General features: G+C 40.3%; 1 protein-coding gene across 3 annotated transcripts in view; it reads left to right on the top strand.

Moving 5' to 3' along the window:
- The window catches only part of LOC119791181 (neural cell adhesion molecule 2-like), a 486,158-nt gene that overhangs the window by 464,798 nt on the left and 4,047 nt on the right, over positions 1-17,313 (top strand). The gene's annotated exons all lie outside the window — the stretch shown is intronic.

The raw sequence follows: 17,313 nt of genomic DNA, 5'->3' as shown, positions 1-17,313 counted from the left end.
ACTGTCAGTGATACGTCTTCGGTAGATTTCTGCTTTTTTAAGCCGTTAACACCTAATACAGTAATATCATGTTTGATATATGAGTTTTTGAGACCTCTACATCATTAATGTGATATTTTTGTTTTTGAAAACCCTGATTCACACAATCAGATGCATGGGCTGAACAGAAAATCTATAATAATTTTCATTGCAATGACTGATGTATCACAAATGATAGAAGTAATTGATCTAAATATTCAAATTTTATTATTTTTTTTAATTAATATCAAATATCTATATATTCAAATACATAAAGAAATGCTTTCCTGGCATGCCCTAAGTTTGGCTCTAATAAAACAGGAAGTAGGCTAATCTCTTTGTGAAAAGAATGAGCCTTTTAAACCTCGGGTAAGAACCTGGATCATACCTGAAATAATAAGTGAGCTGGTAAAGAAAAACAGCGTAAACAAAACATGAGCCTTTCTGCAGCTTGGGAGCCACTTTGTTTAACTGTGAGAAACAGGCGCTGTAGTCTGCCTTTGTGTCCTGCAGTCGATGGCCGTGTGCTTAATTACCGTCGCATGAGGAAAAAACAAGCTACCCCCGATTGTGCTTTGGTGTCAATAACAAGCTTAGAGATTAGAAACATACATGTGCATAAGTATTATTATTCCTGGCCGGCCTGCCACATGGAGCACAGTGCTGCTGCTGCTGCTGGCTCATTTAGCTGCTTGTCAAGTTCCAGTTATAGTACCTTTGCTGTGCTTTAACACTAATGTCACGTCTGAGAGTGTTTGTGTGCAGATGCAGTGGCTTAACCTGAGGTTTTGTTTGTGTAGCGTTGAAGGCTTTAGTAGAAGGGAAGCAGGGGTGTTATTTGTCCTAAACAAAAATTCAGTATTTTCAAGCAAGGACTTGTAGCAACATTTATCATTTCTTTCACAGTTAGTACCACAGTAGAGAGCCTTAGCTGACATACTGTAACTAACTCTCAGTAGCTGTAAGGGAATGATGGGTATACACTTAATGGTGTAGATTGGGTCATTCCAGCAATTGTTGAAAGAGGTGCAGCTGTTCTGTTTTCCCCTTTAACCTATAAAAATTGATATTACCAAATGTTTTAACCAGCATTGATTCTCTGTTTAATTTCTTTTTACACTGCATACAAAGTTGAGATCCACCGATACAGTTATCAGGATATTGGCCGAAATCACATACCGGTCCAATGAATGAACCCTATATCTGTCCGTGTGATTGAAGGCTTTAACCTCGACATAAACATAGTTAAAAAGGGTAAAAACACACAGATATAAATGTACTTTGTATTACTTATTAACAAATAAGCCGAAAAACAAAATAAACAACAGTTTCATGTAGACTGTACCGGATTGGAGCTCAGATATCAAATCTTCGACATCCCATCCAGCTAAATAATCAATATCATAGCCAATATCCAATCCAGATATTGAATCGGTACATCTCTAATAGAAAGCCAGCGAAGAATTAAACTGACACAGCCTAGGGATGTATAGGGGAAGTTGTGAAGTAAACACCCTACCAGTCCTGCGGGTAGCAGGTATAACAATCCAGCTATTTTGTCTCTTAACTTTTCTAACCTTTCAAGCAAGTGACCATTAACAAATGTAGTCACTTTGTTTGGTGTTGTTGGAGACTTTGACAACCAAAGGACCAATGCAAGAACTAATGGGTCTCCCATTTACTGTCTTCAGCGAGCAGTGAGTGCTGCTGTGAGTTCCTCAAAAAAGCCATGCCTGCAGTCATAGAGTGAAGAGTGGCGCCATAGGTGGATTAATGACCGGGCCTACCGGGCCCAGGGGGCCAGAGGCCCCAAGGGGGCAGGCCAACTTGGCCCCGCGGCCGCGACCCAAGCAAAACTACTTTTGCAAAAATAATAATCTTAGGCCCCAAGGGGCCAGGCCAACTTGGCCCCGCGGCCACGATCCATAGAGGATAAGAGGCCCCAAGGGCCCATGATCCATAGAGGGTAAGAGGCCCCAAGGGGCCAGGTCAACTTGGCCCCGCGGCCACGATCCATAGACGGTCAGAGGCCCCAAGGGGCCAGGCCAACTTGGCCCCGCGGCCACGACCCACAGAAGGCCAGAGGCCCCAAAGGGCCAGGCCAACTTGGCCCCGCGGCCACAAGCCACAGAAGGCCAGAGGCCCCAAGGGGCCAGGTCAACTTGGCCCCGTGGCCACGATCCATAGAGGGTAAGAGGCCCCAAGGGGCAAGGTCAACTTGGCCCGCGGCCGCGACCCACAGAGGGCCTGAGGTCCTAAGGGGTCAGGCCAACTTGGCCCCGCGGCCATGATCCATAGAGGGCCAGAGGCCCCGAGGGGTCAGGCCAACTTGGCCCCGATCCATAGAGGGTCAGAGGCCCCAAGGGGCCAGGCCAACTTGGCCCCACGGCCACGAACCACAGAGGCCCCAAGGGGCCAGGCAAAATTGGCCCCGCGGCCATGATCCACAGAGGGCCAGAGGCTCTCAATCATTATTATCAAAGCTAATTCTCAAATTGGATGGATCACACAACCTCACTCACATATTCTTTATCAATTATTAAAGGTTGTTTCTGAATTTTGATCACAGAACTTAATGCAAATATTCTTGATTGATTGACAAAGCTCATTCTCAAATTTTGATTACACAACCTTACTCTGACAAATTATCATTATCAAAAAGCTCTATCTCGAATTTGGATCACAGAATCTCACTCAAGTATTCTTAGCTGTGCCCCTCCCCCATCGAGTCTTTCATAAACCAGTCTGTTCTTTTAGAATCTCCTCATTTGGTATTTTGAACTCGTGAGAGACTGCTCAAAATTTGGTTTCCTTTCCCTCAGTTCAGACTCAGAGATAATTTGAAATCATTCAACAAGAAGTTTAACGCGCACACACACACACACACACACACACACACACTTGAGTTGAGCATTACTTGGAAATTCTTATATTTTCCATTTTGCTGTTACTATCAGCATCTTCCCATTTTGTCCTTTTCTTTCGAAAAAGTTTACAGTGACATTTGTCACTGCTGTCAGTTAATAACTTTTTGGTCTTTGACCCATTTTGTCATTTTCTCGATTCGATCGTCACTGACCACTCTTTCCTGTCTGGCAGACATCGTTGCTGCCATCATAGCTAGCAAGCTGCCTGCAGATAGCAACATTTTGGTGTCCTTTGTGAAAATATTTAGATAGAAGACAAAAGTGCACAAAGTTGTACAATTATTATCTTTTCAAAATATTTGTTTCACTGTCAGTGTGATTGACCGACTTTGCCGCTAGATTTCGTGTCTTTTGGCCATACCTGGCTAGCGACTAAAAACATCATTTAGCGACTTTTTGGTTGTGAAGATAAGTGGTAAAAGCAGATCTGCCTGTTGGTCTTCCCACATTTTGCCATTTGGTACTTTGCACTCTTGTTGGTCACTCCAAGGCATTTGTCCCTGCCTTCAGCTAGTCATTTGGCTCTTTTGGAATATATTTCAGTGTAATTGGCTCTCTCTCTCTTTCTCCTCAGTACAAATCAGTCTGTTCCCTTGCCATTTAGACATTTTCTTGATTCGATCATCACTGACCACTCTGCTCTCCTGCTGTCTATCAGACGAATCAGTTGATTCTCTGCTCTCAATTGTCTATGCTAGTAAGCTGTTATTCTCTGCTTTGGAGTGTTGATGCTGGGTTGCTAGTTTTCTAAATCACCTCACACACTTGAAGGAAGCAGCACCGATCATAAACACACAAACAAACTCACACACACACACACACACACACACACACACATAGTTGGTTTATCTGTTGTGAGAGGCAAAGAGCCAATGTGCAAAGAAAGAAGGGAAATATGGATCATAAACGTTCAAGTGGAGGAGCTAGAAAAAAAATTCAGCAAGAAAAGAAAAAAAGGAATCAGTTTTACTTGAGAGTGTTCCAAATATCTCCAGCTTCTTCAGTACAAAGACATCTGCTGAAAGCAATTCTATAAATGCTACTGCAAATTCAGCTAAGGTTAGCAATGCACCTGAGCTAGCATGTAGCTCCCAAGATCCTGAGACCACTACAAGTGTAGACACTGAACCAAATGCTTCTGATGCTTATGATTCAACCAATTCAGCAGTAGCCAGTTGCTCGGATGAATGTGAGGTCACTGCACCTCTGGACAGCATAGAAAATGAGCTGAATCTTTCTTCAACACCATCTACAGTGACAACTCTACCTAGTGATCCCGCTAAATGGGCTGAGACCCTCACTGAGTCAATGAAGGAAGTTCTTATTCAAAGAGGTGCAAAATCATTTCACAACCGTCACAGCCATTATCCAGCTTCTGTGAGGAACAGTGGGCTAGGAGGCAAAACCGGATGCCTAAACAATGAACATTTTACTTCACACTTGCCCAATAGACAACAAGTACAAAGAGAGTGGCTGATGTACTCTCCCTCTACTGGTAATGTTTACTGCTTTGCATGCAAACTGTTTTCCCCCAAAACGCATTCTTTTGTGACAGGCTATTGTGATTGGAAACACTCAGAAAGATTTGGTGAACATGAGCGAAGTGCTGAGCACATAACCTGCATGCAAGCAGTCTTGAACCGCGCCAAAGGTGCCACAGTTGATGCAGACCTGTTCAAACAGTTTCAGGCAGAGAGCAGCTATTGGAGGCAGGTGTTACAAAGAGTTGTTGCAGTCATTAAATTCCTTGCAGAAAGGGGCCTTGCATTTAGGGGTAAAAATGAATCGTTAGGGTCTCCTCTCAATGGGAACTACCTTGGTATTCTGGAGGTCCTGGCTGAATTTGATCCCTTTCTAAAGGATCACATCAGAAAGTTTGGGCAGATGGGTCGAGGTAATACCTCATATCTGTCCTCCACCATTTGTGAGGAATTCATTGAATTGATGGGTGCAAAAACCAAACAGGCTATAGCAGATGAACTGCAAGCAAGCAAATACTACTCTATCACTGTGGATTCAACCCCAGATTTATCTCATGTGGACCAATTGACATTCATATTCCGTTTTGTTAGCAAAGAGGGCAGTGTTGTTGAACGCTTTGTGGGTTTTGAGCCCATTACTAGCCATACAGGTGAAAGTTTGGCTAACTGTGTCATGTCTGTGTTGTAAAATCTAGGGTTAGAGCTGTCAAATTGCAGGGGGCAGGCTTATGATAATGCCAGCAACATGTCAGGGAGGTATAATGGGTTGCAGGCTCACTTAAAGAAAAGCAACCCATTAATACACTATATTCCATGTGCAGCTCACTCTTTGAATTTGGTGGGAGTCAACAGCATTGACAGATGTGGAAATGAAGTCTCTAAGTATTCTGACTTGATTCAGTCTATTTACAACTTCACAACTGCATCCACACACCGATGGGACAGGGTATTTGGCAATTCCAACATAGATCTCACACTTAAAGCTTTATCCAACACGCGTTGGAGTTGCCGTGCAGAATCTACCAAAGCACTGTGGCAGAACTACAGTAAAATAAAAGCAGCACTACAGGTTATTTCCACTGATGACACAGAGAAACGAGACACACGAACTGAAGCTGACAGTCTAGTGCGGAAGCTAGATTCACTTGAGATGGCCTTCATGGCAGGCTTTTGGGACACTGTTCTGTCCAGATTTCAGGCCACAAGTCTGCAACTTCAAAAAGCAGACATGGACCTTGGTACAGCAGTTAGATTGCTGGAATCTCTGCGCACCTTTGTTCTCTCCCAAAGAGATCTATTTGATCATTTTGAGCAGAAAGCCTTAAACATGTTGGGTGGCACCCCATCTTACAGGGCTGAACGGACGAGAAAACGTAAAAAGTTTGCTGATGAATCAGCATCCCCAGATGTTGTGCTTGAGGGAAGGCAACTGTTTCAAATAGAGACATTTATTGCCTCTATTGATCAACTGAGTTCAAGCCTTAATCACCGTCTGGAGGCCTACAAACATCTGAACAATTTGTTCAGTGTCCTTTTCTCTTTGGATACAGAGTCCAATGCTTTAGTCCTTCACAAGGCCAAGATTCTCACTGAATCATACCCATCTGACCTCAATGAAAGTCTTGGACAGGAGCTTATACAGTTCAAATCTTTTATACAGCTCAACAACACTGATGAGGAGAGGACCCCTTCAGGACTGCTCAAAACAATAATACATTTTGGACTACAGCCTACGTTTCCTAATACATACATTGCGCTACAGATTTTTCTCACTCTACCGGTCAGTAACTGTGAGGGAGAACGCTCATTCTCTCTTTTGTCAAGAGTAAAAAATGAGCTGCGCACAAGAATGACTCAGAAAAGATTAAATGCGTTATCTCTAATGGCAATTGAGAGTGAGCTGACAAGAGAGTTGGACTTCAATGATGTGGTGGATGATTTTGCAAAATTGAAAGCACGAAAGAAACCCCTTGCTTAAAGGTGCACTGTGTAAGATTTTTAGGTTATTTCCAGAATTCACCCATTCACTAATGTTAGGCTACCTGTTTTCATGAATACTTACCACCACCATAAAATTCTAAGTATCCATTATGACTTGGAGAATTGCACTTTCGCCATTTCTGGGAAGTGTCACCTGGATTGTGAAGATAGGATTGACTTTAGGCAGAAGCTTGGTGCTTTCTCTGGCAAACTGAACCTCAAGCTTCATTCTCTGCAGCTTTGCATTCTTGTGCAGACTTTCATCCACAAGGAACTTTTCAACTTCCCCACTATCGTGAAGGGGCCATCAAAAGATTTCAGTGTGTCCAGCATGTCTAGTCTCTTACTCTCCTTTCTTTGAGCCATCTCTTGTTTCTCATCTGCCCTACTCTCGAATTTTGCCTTCATGAATTTACTCCAGTTGAGTTCAACCTCCCTTTTTGCTTGTGCTGCTGCCTTGAAACCTCTGAAGCTCCTGGCACTTCTGTAAAATTATTGACCTATTGACTGCGTTCAGTGTGCCCAACTTCTTCAGTTTGTAGTCCACCTTGCCACATTGTCTCTCCATCCCAATGTTGTGCACAGGGGTGCCATCAATGTTACTAGCCTGTTCACTGACAGGGTCCATTGGGAAGGTCTCCTCATCCATCCTCTGCCTGGCCAGGACAGTCTTCAGATGGGGCAGCATGAGATCTGTCAGCTGCTTCACTTCATCCAAGTATTCGGCAGCCACGTCTGACACTGAGTTCAGGACATGTCCAGTGCCTGTCCAGCCACTATAGCATTCTTGGAAATGGGCTACCTTGACCTGCATGCAGCCCTTGTACCATGAACTGGCCTACACCTTTCTTTGTGGTGCTCTCCGATGCATGTTATCATTTTATCTTTCTCCTTCTCCTCAAGCTTAACCACAAATAGATACAGACTTTGAGCCTCAATTTGCTGCACAGCTGCCGTTATGCCAAAGTGTTTTCCTAAGATATTATTTTATTTTTAATGATAGAAGGGAGGAAAAGGGGGCAAAAATCATGTCCGATTTAGTTTTTTGGGTGGGGTGGGGGGTTTATTTCATGATAGCTACCAACTTCCAATACATAATATCTCTCAAATGACCCAATGCACCATCACTGAAGTGGGCATAATCATTTTCCAAAATGTTTATTTTTAGGCCATTTATCCCCTCCCCCTGTGTCTGTGTGAAACCTGTGCTTGTCAGTGTCTGTGTGGTATACCTAATAGTGTGTGTGCAGTATGTGCACTCTTCTGTACAGGACAGTGCATGTCTGTTCACAGTATACAGTATTTCTTGCATATTGCGTGCGTGTGTGTGTGCGCCCGCACGCGCGGGGGGTTGAGGGGCCAAGACCATGTCAGGCCCAGGGGGCCAAAATTTCTTAATCCGCCCCTGAGTGGCGCGCTTCTGTTTCCCAACGGAAAACGAGTCACACATGCACAAAGCTTCCACTGATCCCCCCTCAAGTTTGATTTAAATATGACATTTAATCTACTGCTTTTTCTTTGAAACTGTTGCCCTAAAATAGATCTTTCCATGCCTCTCATTCATACACAGCCTCATCCACTGTGTGTGCTTCTGCTAACTGTCTTTATGTTAAATTTTATAATATAAAAATATTATTTTATGTAGTTTTGGTTCACGTGGAGTATTATTGAATGCTTGAAATTAGTATTTAGTTGGGTTACTCTGAATATATGGTTAGGATGCTACGGTAGCAAGTTGCAGTCAGCTGCTTGACAGAGATTCAGCTATTTGCATGATTTCAAAATATTTTTGCATAAGTAAGAGCAACACGTATCTTGTTGACCAACAATGCTGTGACTAAATGATTTTCAAAACTAGAAATATTTCTGCGTTAGTCTGTGTAAAGTTAAGAGACAGTTGGCACGGCTTGCAAGAACTCCAGCAACTCCTGCAATTTCTTTGGCATTGCATTAAACATTTTTTAATAATTAGTGTGGAGTTTTGATAACAGTATCTGATCCATCCATTTACTGGACACCTTATAGAAAACTTAGTAATACTATAATTTATTTTGGATTGTGAAGCTGCCTTTTTTAAAGGTATTGTGGAGGATAATCTTTTTCCGGGTGGATCATCAAATTTAAGTGGTCCATCTAATTGTCAATAATTCTGGTGATATGTTTACGTGAGGCTGTTCTAAGTGATTATCCTCATTTTCTCTTACCAGTGGTGAGTCTGACATAGTGGAATAATTGCAAATCTTCTTTTGTAAAGTAAGCTTGTATGAGCGCTGCAAACAGCAACTTTTAAACAGAGCGTGCACGAGGAGAAGTAGGCTCATCCATGAACTTGTGCATGTCTAATAGTTCTTCCCTCTCAGAAGCGGGTACAAGGTTATGCATGTGCCTTTTTTTTTTTCAGTGGAGAGGGCGGGCCTTTTTAAAAAATTCACCAAAATCCTGCACTATACCTTTAAGACTTCATAGACTTAGAAACTTAAACTTGGACAGACTTTGTCATTTTTCACACACAGTGTGTATACAAAATAAAATTTCGTTGTATACAGCTTACAACAGTGAAATTAATATTACCATTTATAAAGTGCATCAGTGATCAAGAATGTAGACAGTGTAGGAGAAAAGGAAACTAGTTTAAATATAATGGTGCAAAGGGGCATTAATATGGAAAAGGTTCAGTGAAGTGCAAAATAAATATGGTGCAAAATGCAGTAAAACACTGAGTTGTGTTCTATTTTAAGGGATATAAAAAATACTGCGATGGACTGGTGACCTGTCCAGGGTGTACCCCGCCTCTCGCCCATTGACAGCTGGGTTGCACCAGCACCCCTCGCGACCCCACTCAGGACAAGCATGTAAGACGATGGATGAATGGGATGGGATATAAAAAAATCAGTCAAGTTGGTAGTACAAATTTGATGTTGCAAGTGTGAGACAGAGTCCAGTTTAGAGTTTAAGGTTTCAACAGTCTAATGGCAGTCGGAAAAAAGCTGTTGCAGAATCTGCTTGACCTGCAGCAGATGCTGCAAAGCCTCTTTCCAGAGGGCAGCAGGAAGACCATGGTGGGGGTGTGAGCGGTCACTGATTATGTTGCAGGCTCGGGACACGCAGCGCTGGGATGAAATATCTTTAATAGAGGGATGAGGAGCCCAGATGATCCTCTCTGCTGTACTCAACACTCTCCTCATGTTCTTCCAGTCTGAGGCGCTGCAGCCTCCACACCACACAGTGAGATAGCTGGTCAGAACGCTCTCTATGGTGCTTCTGTAGAAGGTGGTGAGGATTGGTGGGGGCAGGTGAGCTCTCCTCATCCTCCGCAGGAAGTACATGCGCTTTTGTGCCCTTTTGACCAGTGAGTTGGTGTTTATAGTCCAGGTGAGGGTGTCTGTGATGTGCACCCCTAGAATCTGGTGCTGCTGACCACCTCTACAGTTGAGCTGTTGAGCAGTGAAGCATGGTTAGGCTAGTTCTTCCTGAAGTTATACTCCTTAATTTGTTTTTAATTCAAAGTATTGTTTCAAACTACATTAAAGTTGTGAAGGAATCTTGTTTTTACAAGCTAAAGTTGTTCAATATGTTTGCATCTACAACACTATATACTGCGATAGAAAGAGATAGCCACTTATTTCACAACCCCTGTTATATAACTTTTTGACAAAAAAATTGGCTGAATATTCAGTTCAGCAAATGCATTTTCTGTTGATTTACATTCAAGGAGGAGGAAACAGCAAGAGGCAACACATTTTTCCATGATCTGAGGAAACCTCCCCATCTGAAGTCCAATCTGGGTTTGCATGAAGCTAATGAGACATGAAATTGTCTCTACTCTGCAGCCACTCCAGCATCCACCAATCAACCAAAAGGAAACCCCCTGTAGCCAGTGGCAATATTTGGGCTTATTAGGTGCGGAATCACACAGGGTCACTGTTTTACATTCATGATCTGGTTTGTTGAGAAAGTCCCCTGCGGTTCAGTGAATGTCCGTGTGGTGGAGCATAATTTTGTGCCTTTAAAAATCAACCATTTACTGCTTGCATAAATAAAAACTTCTGTTAACATAGACTGAAAATATCAAAGCTTACCCCTGTGGTGAACTCTGTTGAGCTGTAGCTCTGTGCCTTTTTTTTTTTTAGTTATTTCACAGCAAGGGACGCTAGCTCATCTGTGAGCACTTTTAAAGCACCTTTTCCCAAAGGACTTCCCAGATATTAAACTGATTCATCAACCCTTATTGTGTTTGCTGCTAAAGTCTTATAAAACCTTCAATTTTACAAGTTTCTAAAGGCAACAGGGATTGATTTCCTTTAATAAGACCAATGGATCAAATTGGGGGAAAGAAAGCAGCATGAAGAAAGCAGCATAAACTACTTTCACTAAATCTGACTCGATGCTGGCGGAGTTCTAAAAAAAAAAAATCAAAATCAAGCATATGCTCCTGTAAAGGTTTGAACCTTAAAACGATGAAATTCATTAACAGTACACTATAAAGTTACTGGATCTTTAGCATTTAATGTATAGCTGGCTCTAAAGGATCAAGCTATTTTAATAACTCATTCAGTGACAAAACATAAACATCATGAATAGGGACAAGCCTTAGAATTTAAAACAGGCAGTAGGCGGGGCTCAATACAGTTGCTCTAAAACAGTAATGCATTAGTATTCAATTCAATTCTTTTATTAAGGGATAGCCCCTTGAGATGATCCATCTCGTTTTCCAGGGGTCCCAAGAACAACAGAGACAAACAATACACACAGTCACACATCCATACCAAAGCTCTTCATCACTACAAGCTAAACAGTCCAACATCTCTACACAAATATATTTATGCAGGTAAACAAACAAATAGAAAATATATGTATCTATATATATAGAACACTAAGCAGAAATAAAATAAGAATAAAAGACAAGTAAAGTACTCAGGAGAAAACCCACAATTGTAAAATCAGTTAAATAAATAAAAAAGATAAGAAGGAAAAATAAGCATGTATATATGCACAACCGCACAGATGAATATAGGTACAGCAGCAGGTACATAACTTTTTGTTTTGTTTTGTTTTAAGGACCACGGCCAGGAAAGCAGGTGCACTGGTCTCTTGAATGCAGAAAACTTAATAAGGATGATTTAAAGTGAGGAAAAGATGAAATTGATCTCAATGATCTGGGTAAGCTATTCCAGTCAGAAGGGGCTTTAAATCTGAAGGCACGTCTTCCTATTTCTTTAGATATGCTTGGAACAGAAAAGAACAAATGATCAAGATGTCTAAGTCCATAAGTAGACCTATATGGATTCAAATGGTTTTGTAAATAGGATGGATAATTAAAGAAAAAGCATTTATAAATAAACTGAAACCAGTGTAACTGCCGTCTAGTCTTAGGTGATAAGAGGTTAAGTATATTGCTAGCTGTGGAACTGTAATCCATCCATACAGTAAAGTAATTCTTAATTGTTAATCAGTTTTTTGTTTTTATTGATGTTTTATTACCTTTTTAAGAATCTACTGTAATTAGACACTAGAGATCACCTGAAACACTTTATTTTAAGGCCGATACTGATTATTTTGACCTAAGTAAATGATTGATGATGTGCTGCCGTTATTCATAAGTCAATAATTATATATGTTGATATTGTTTTTTTCCCTTCCATTAAAAGAGATATCACATAGTGATAAGAAATCTTACAAAAGTCTCACTCTAAACTAAATCACCACTATTAACAAATAAAACGAAGCATTAACAACTGATAGCAAATTATGGAGCTAAATTTGGGCCAAATTCTTTCTTCAAAATAATTTTTGTAACTTTTTTTTTCGAAGGAAAAAAAACTGGAAAGAAAGAATGTTTAAAACTATTTATCAGGTTCTTGTTTTTTTGTTTGTTTGTTTGTTTCAGATTTTAAGGCAAGGCAAATTTATTTGTATAGCACAATTCAGTACAAAGACAATGCAAAGTGCTTTACATGATTAAAATATAGGGGGAAAAAACAGAATCAAAGCAAGTAGGGGAAAAAATGCAGAAACAAAAAAGGACATGAAAAACAGTTGGACTAAAGAAAACAAGAAAGTTGAAGTAATGACGTTTCAGTTGAACTGTTTAACTAGAACTGTCGAAGGTAATCCTAAACAACTGCTGTTCGCTCTTCATTGGGGCGGGGCTTATATGGCTTGGGGTGTGAAAAGATGACTGAAAGTTCAGGTGCCCGGAAAATATTCCTAACTGTTGCAGTCAAAAAATATTTGAAATTCTTTTGATCATAAAACACGTTTGATCACTTATGTTTATGTGACTGATAAAAAGAAAGGCTTTGCAGTTTCAGATCTATTTTCCAATTTAATATTTTTTTTCAGTTTTTGTCATATTTTTTTAAATATTGTTCAGATTCATATCTTTGCTTTTCATATTTAAAAAAAAAAGTTTTACACCCTCTTTCTACTTTTAAGTTTCCAAATAATTCTCAGTTTAAATGGTTTCTCTTCAGTTTTACTGTGAAGTCTTTGGCTCCATAGATTTGGCAGGGGAGTGCCATTGGATGCACTCCCATGATCTAAAGGCATTGCTGCTGAATGCAGTAATGAATCGGCCAACATATTCACGTATCGGCTGATACCTAACAAGAAAAAAACACAAATATCGACTGAAAATATTGTCCAGCTGATGCATCGGTCTGTCTCTATTAGACACTATGTTAAAAACTAGGTCTTTACAATGATTGCTGTAAAAAATCAAATACAGATCCAATTCAATACATTAAAACAATACAGGTTATTTGTTTATCCTTTGGCCCTAGAAACCAATTATTATTCTGAATTAAAAACATGTAAATAATGTTGATTAATGATGGATTTATGGCATTTACCTCCAGTGTTTTGGACACTTCAGAGTAGATGATACCCTGGAAGTAAATTTTTTTTCTTTTTGTTTAGCTGACTGAGCGGATTTAGCTGCATTTTTCAGTAAAGAGCGTTGATGGATGGTTTCTGATTCAAGGTGACAGACGAGTCCTGAATGATTACCAGGAGGTGTGTCAGAATAAAAAGCACTGCGACCTTGTGAACTCAGCAAATGAGTAGCCCTCAGCTAAAGTGCGTTAATCCTGATCTGCCGGTGGGCTGACAAAGAGCTTAGCTTTTTTAGGCTTTCACTGCATGTGACCCAGTCCTTGTTTAAGGTTGAATCGGGAAAAAAAGGAATGAAGGAACAAAAATTGAGATAGAAGTGCAGCGATGATGTGAAAACGGGTAAAAGCTGGAGGTTCTTATTGATTTCCTTTAATAAATATGAAGCTGTCTCTACAGGCTCAGTGGAACAGAGACTGTTAGTCTTTTATGAGAAGGAAGGGATAAAAAACAATACTTCTATATGTTTTTGTTCTGACCTAAAACTCAAAACAAGAGCAAACTGTTTGAAGTAGGGGGAAAAACTGTTTTTATATTTGCTTGTGAACTTTCTGGTTAAGCTTTAGTAATGTTACTGCAATGAAAACCAAACTGGAGTCATTTAAAATATAGAAATGAACTCAACGGACCTGCTGTACTGTTTAGGAAAGAAAAATAAGCCACCTGTTGTGACTAAGCCTTAGACGATTTAAAACTATAACATAAACATGCATCAATGCACAAAAATTTCTCAATATTTCAGGCTTCTGTTTAAATTTCTTCCTGTTTGTTTTTACGATTACCTTTGCTTCTTTAAATCCACATAAGCTGAACACCTGACTCATTTAGGGATTTACTTAATCTTCCATTTTAATTCAATGACTTGCATTGAACATTTAGCTACCTTCTGGCGCTTTTCTCCTTACTGAACAGGTATAGCTGGGTTGAGATGTAAGTGCTTTCACCAATTTTGGACAAGTCCCACTAGTGATCAAGCCTGTCCTTTCTAATGCCTTTAGATGTACCAATACTGAGGTACTTCATCATCAGGCTATCCATTTTGGCCCCAAATCAAAATGTCGCCATGCCTTATACCTATCAGCTGAGATATGTAGTAATTTTAGCTTCATCATAACGCAGGACGAGTTTCAAAAAACTATGGTCTTTAACTCAGAGTGTGTTTTTTCAACAATGATCTAGCATCTAAGGACTCAGAAAAGAACATTTAAAACTTTAAAGACCATTTTCCTACTATATCATTAAACAAAACTGCTCTGGTTTTTGTAATGCCATATAAAGCACCTAGCTCCTTCCTAATCATACAGGTGTTCAAACCTTAAATTAAGACATCTTTAACCAAATGAATGCTATAAAATTCTTCTTTAAGACACTAGAGAATTAATTGCTGTTTTGTTTACACTGGATATCAACCTTTGTTGTACATAGTTGAGGTTTTGCCTTTATTTATCCAGGTTTGCCCCTCTTTTCCCTGGAAGACCTTTCCAAGATAGCAGCTACCTGGTTGCATAACGTAGAACAGTCACTTGTAGCCTTCAAAGATCCCTCCAAGGCTTTCATTAAGTTTTGTAGATCTAGTTCAGATTCAAGAATTGAGGTTCCTTAAGAGCCTGGAAAGATATACAACTGATTGCATGATTTATCAGGTCTGAGTAAATATAGCAATAAATCACTCTAGTTTAGATTTTTTCTTCCTCCCTGCATCATGTTTATGTCCACTTCTTGAACCCTTACCTCTTTTCTCCCCATGTCTTCCCTTACATCATTTCTTGTGTCCCACCACCACTGGTCTCCATCTTCCTTCTTTTCTTTCCCTTCTACCCTAATGTCCCTATCTGTTTTCCTCACGGTTTGTCCTTCCTTCCTTGTCTCTTTTCCTCCTTCCTTTGTCTTTTGTGTGCCTATTTATTCACCTTAAAAGTTACCTCCTTCCTTTATTTTCTGTCAGTCTTCCTTTCCTTGTGCCACATATATTTTCTTATTTCTTTCACTCTTCCATGTATTCTTCTTGTACGTTCTCGTGTTTTTTCTTTCAACTACATCCATCCTAGTTGAGTTCAGACTGGTTGAACCGTCATTTTTGTAATCTTAATTGAAAAGGTTTTAGCTGTGAACAGCCAAAGGAGAGGACTTACATTTTAGATCAGCACTGCAAAGTGTCACCCCTGATTTATACTTCGAAACTAGGTCGTCTGCGTAGGTGTCGCAGTAAACAAAAAGCCATCCTCGCCCCCCCGCAGACACTCTGCTGCACCTCTCCCAAATTGCAGGTGAACGCAGACAGGAGGCCAGCTTGTTTTTATTTTTATTACAGCAATTGCGGAAAACAACTCGTGAAGTTGGACCAGCTAGAAGAGCGAGGTGCGCTAGAACACTGAGGCCCTTTTCCCGCCTGGATCTCCACTCTTTTTCGCCCTCATTGTCCCTCTGTTGTCGGACAAACTCGCCCCCACTTCCTTATCACCTTGGCCGTATCTAGACCCACAATAATGAGCATAAATCAAAAATGTCTGCGTCAAGCTCACTGCGACACACTGCTGCGGGGAGTATAACCAGCCCTTTAAAAGGAGGAGGATATGACAGATTTTCTTTATACCAACTGTTATTACGTTTGTGTTTACAGAGATCCTCCGGTCAATTATAGCGAATTTGTAAGGGTAAATTAAACTGACAACTTTTTTTTTATGGGTTGGGGGTGAAATGAAATGCAGATCATTGACAGTCTTGCCTTTAAGTTGCCTATGGTCTTCATGGGAGTCCTTCAATATAACCACCTGGCCTGACCTTCTCTTACAATACACGTTCTCAACTGGGCGAGGCCTTGTGAGTCTCATCATCTCATCCACCTTCTGATACTGTTGGCTCTGGCAATAAAAAAATGCAAAATTTGTCTTTGGTTGTAGCTGCCAAATACTTCTTAACAGGTCCTTAAAGACCTAACAACAAATAGCGCAATGCCTAGACAGGCCATAGCATTAACCTGACAATCTGTAAACTGACTCTAGTAGCTCCTTGAACTCATATTTTCTAACCCTTTTATGCCAGCTGTGGAAAAAGCTTATGGGTCCTCACTCACAACCATACTTTTAACATCCATTAAGATGTTAAAACTTATTGGTTGATGAAATAAGTCAAGAGTACAAAGCTGGGACTAAGCTTTCTTTGAATTTAGGACAGTAGATTACCTGAGTACAGAAAACAAATGAAGTCTGGATTTTGCCAAAATGGCAGACTCGCAATGAAAAATCATACAAGCAGTTTTATTTAAAACACACATGTAAACTGCTCACCATGTGCACTTTGAACATTATATGCATGCGGCTTTAATACCATAAGTCTCAAATATGTTCCTTCTCTGCACTCTCTTGCTTTTTATGTGCCTGTAAGTTCTCTCCTCTTGTGTGTGAGGATCTGTTTCTGTGGCTCATGTCAACTTTTGTTACTTTAAAGTTGTAACCAACCTTAGAAAGTAAACCTGTGATTGGCATCTTTTCAAGAAAATCAAGGCTACTGTTTTACCCTCCTGGTTGTGGATAGTAACGTTAGCAAAACATCTTCAGGCCACTGTTGCCAGTTAAGCTACTTGGATGCTATATTTCTTTTTTTTGAGGTCCTCTAGCGACTGCCTTTAAAGGTATTGTGGAGAATTTTCTCGAATTTTTTAAAAGATCCATCCTCTCCACTTTAAAAAAATGCGTGTGCGAAAGGATGCACGATATATATATGTTCTTATGTATTTGCCTGCCTAGGGACTATGGATGAAAACTAGCTTCGTAGCTATAATCGGGCATATTTACATTTGTTTTTATACTGATGTTCGTTAATGTGCTTTGTCCCTATTCAAATAAATAAATAAACGAGCCCATTTCTCCTCGTGCATGCTCTTTTTAAAAGTTACTGTTCTCATAGCTCATACAAGCTTACATACGTCCGTCCTAACCCGGGAACTTTATAGGGAACTCAGTCAACTTACCGTTCGGACAGATGATCACTTCCCCATTGGTCCACCATCTTTGTTA

The sequence above is a fragment of the Cyprinodon tularosa genome, unplaced genomic scaffold (genome assembly GCF_016077235.1).
Source record: "Cyprinodon tularosa strain WSP-4 unplaced genomic scaffold, ASM1607723v1 ctg383, whole genome shotgun sequence".
NCBI classification, from domain to species: Eukaryota; Metazoa; Chordata; class Actinopteri; order Cyprinodontiformes; family Cyprinodontidae; genus Cyprinodon; species Cyprinodon tularosa.
Note: the sequence above shows the minus strand (reverse complement) of the source record. Positions and strands in the feature narration are given on the sequence as shown.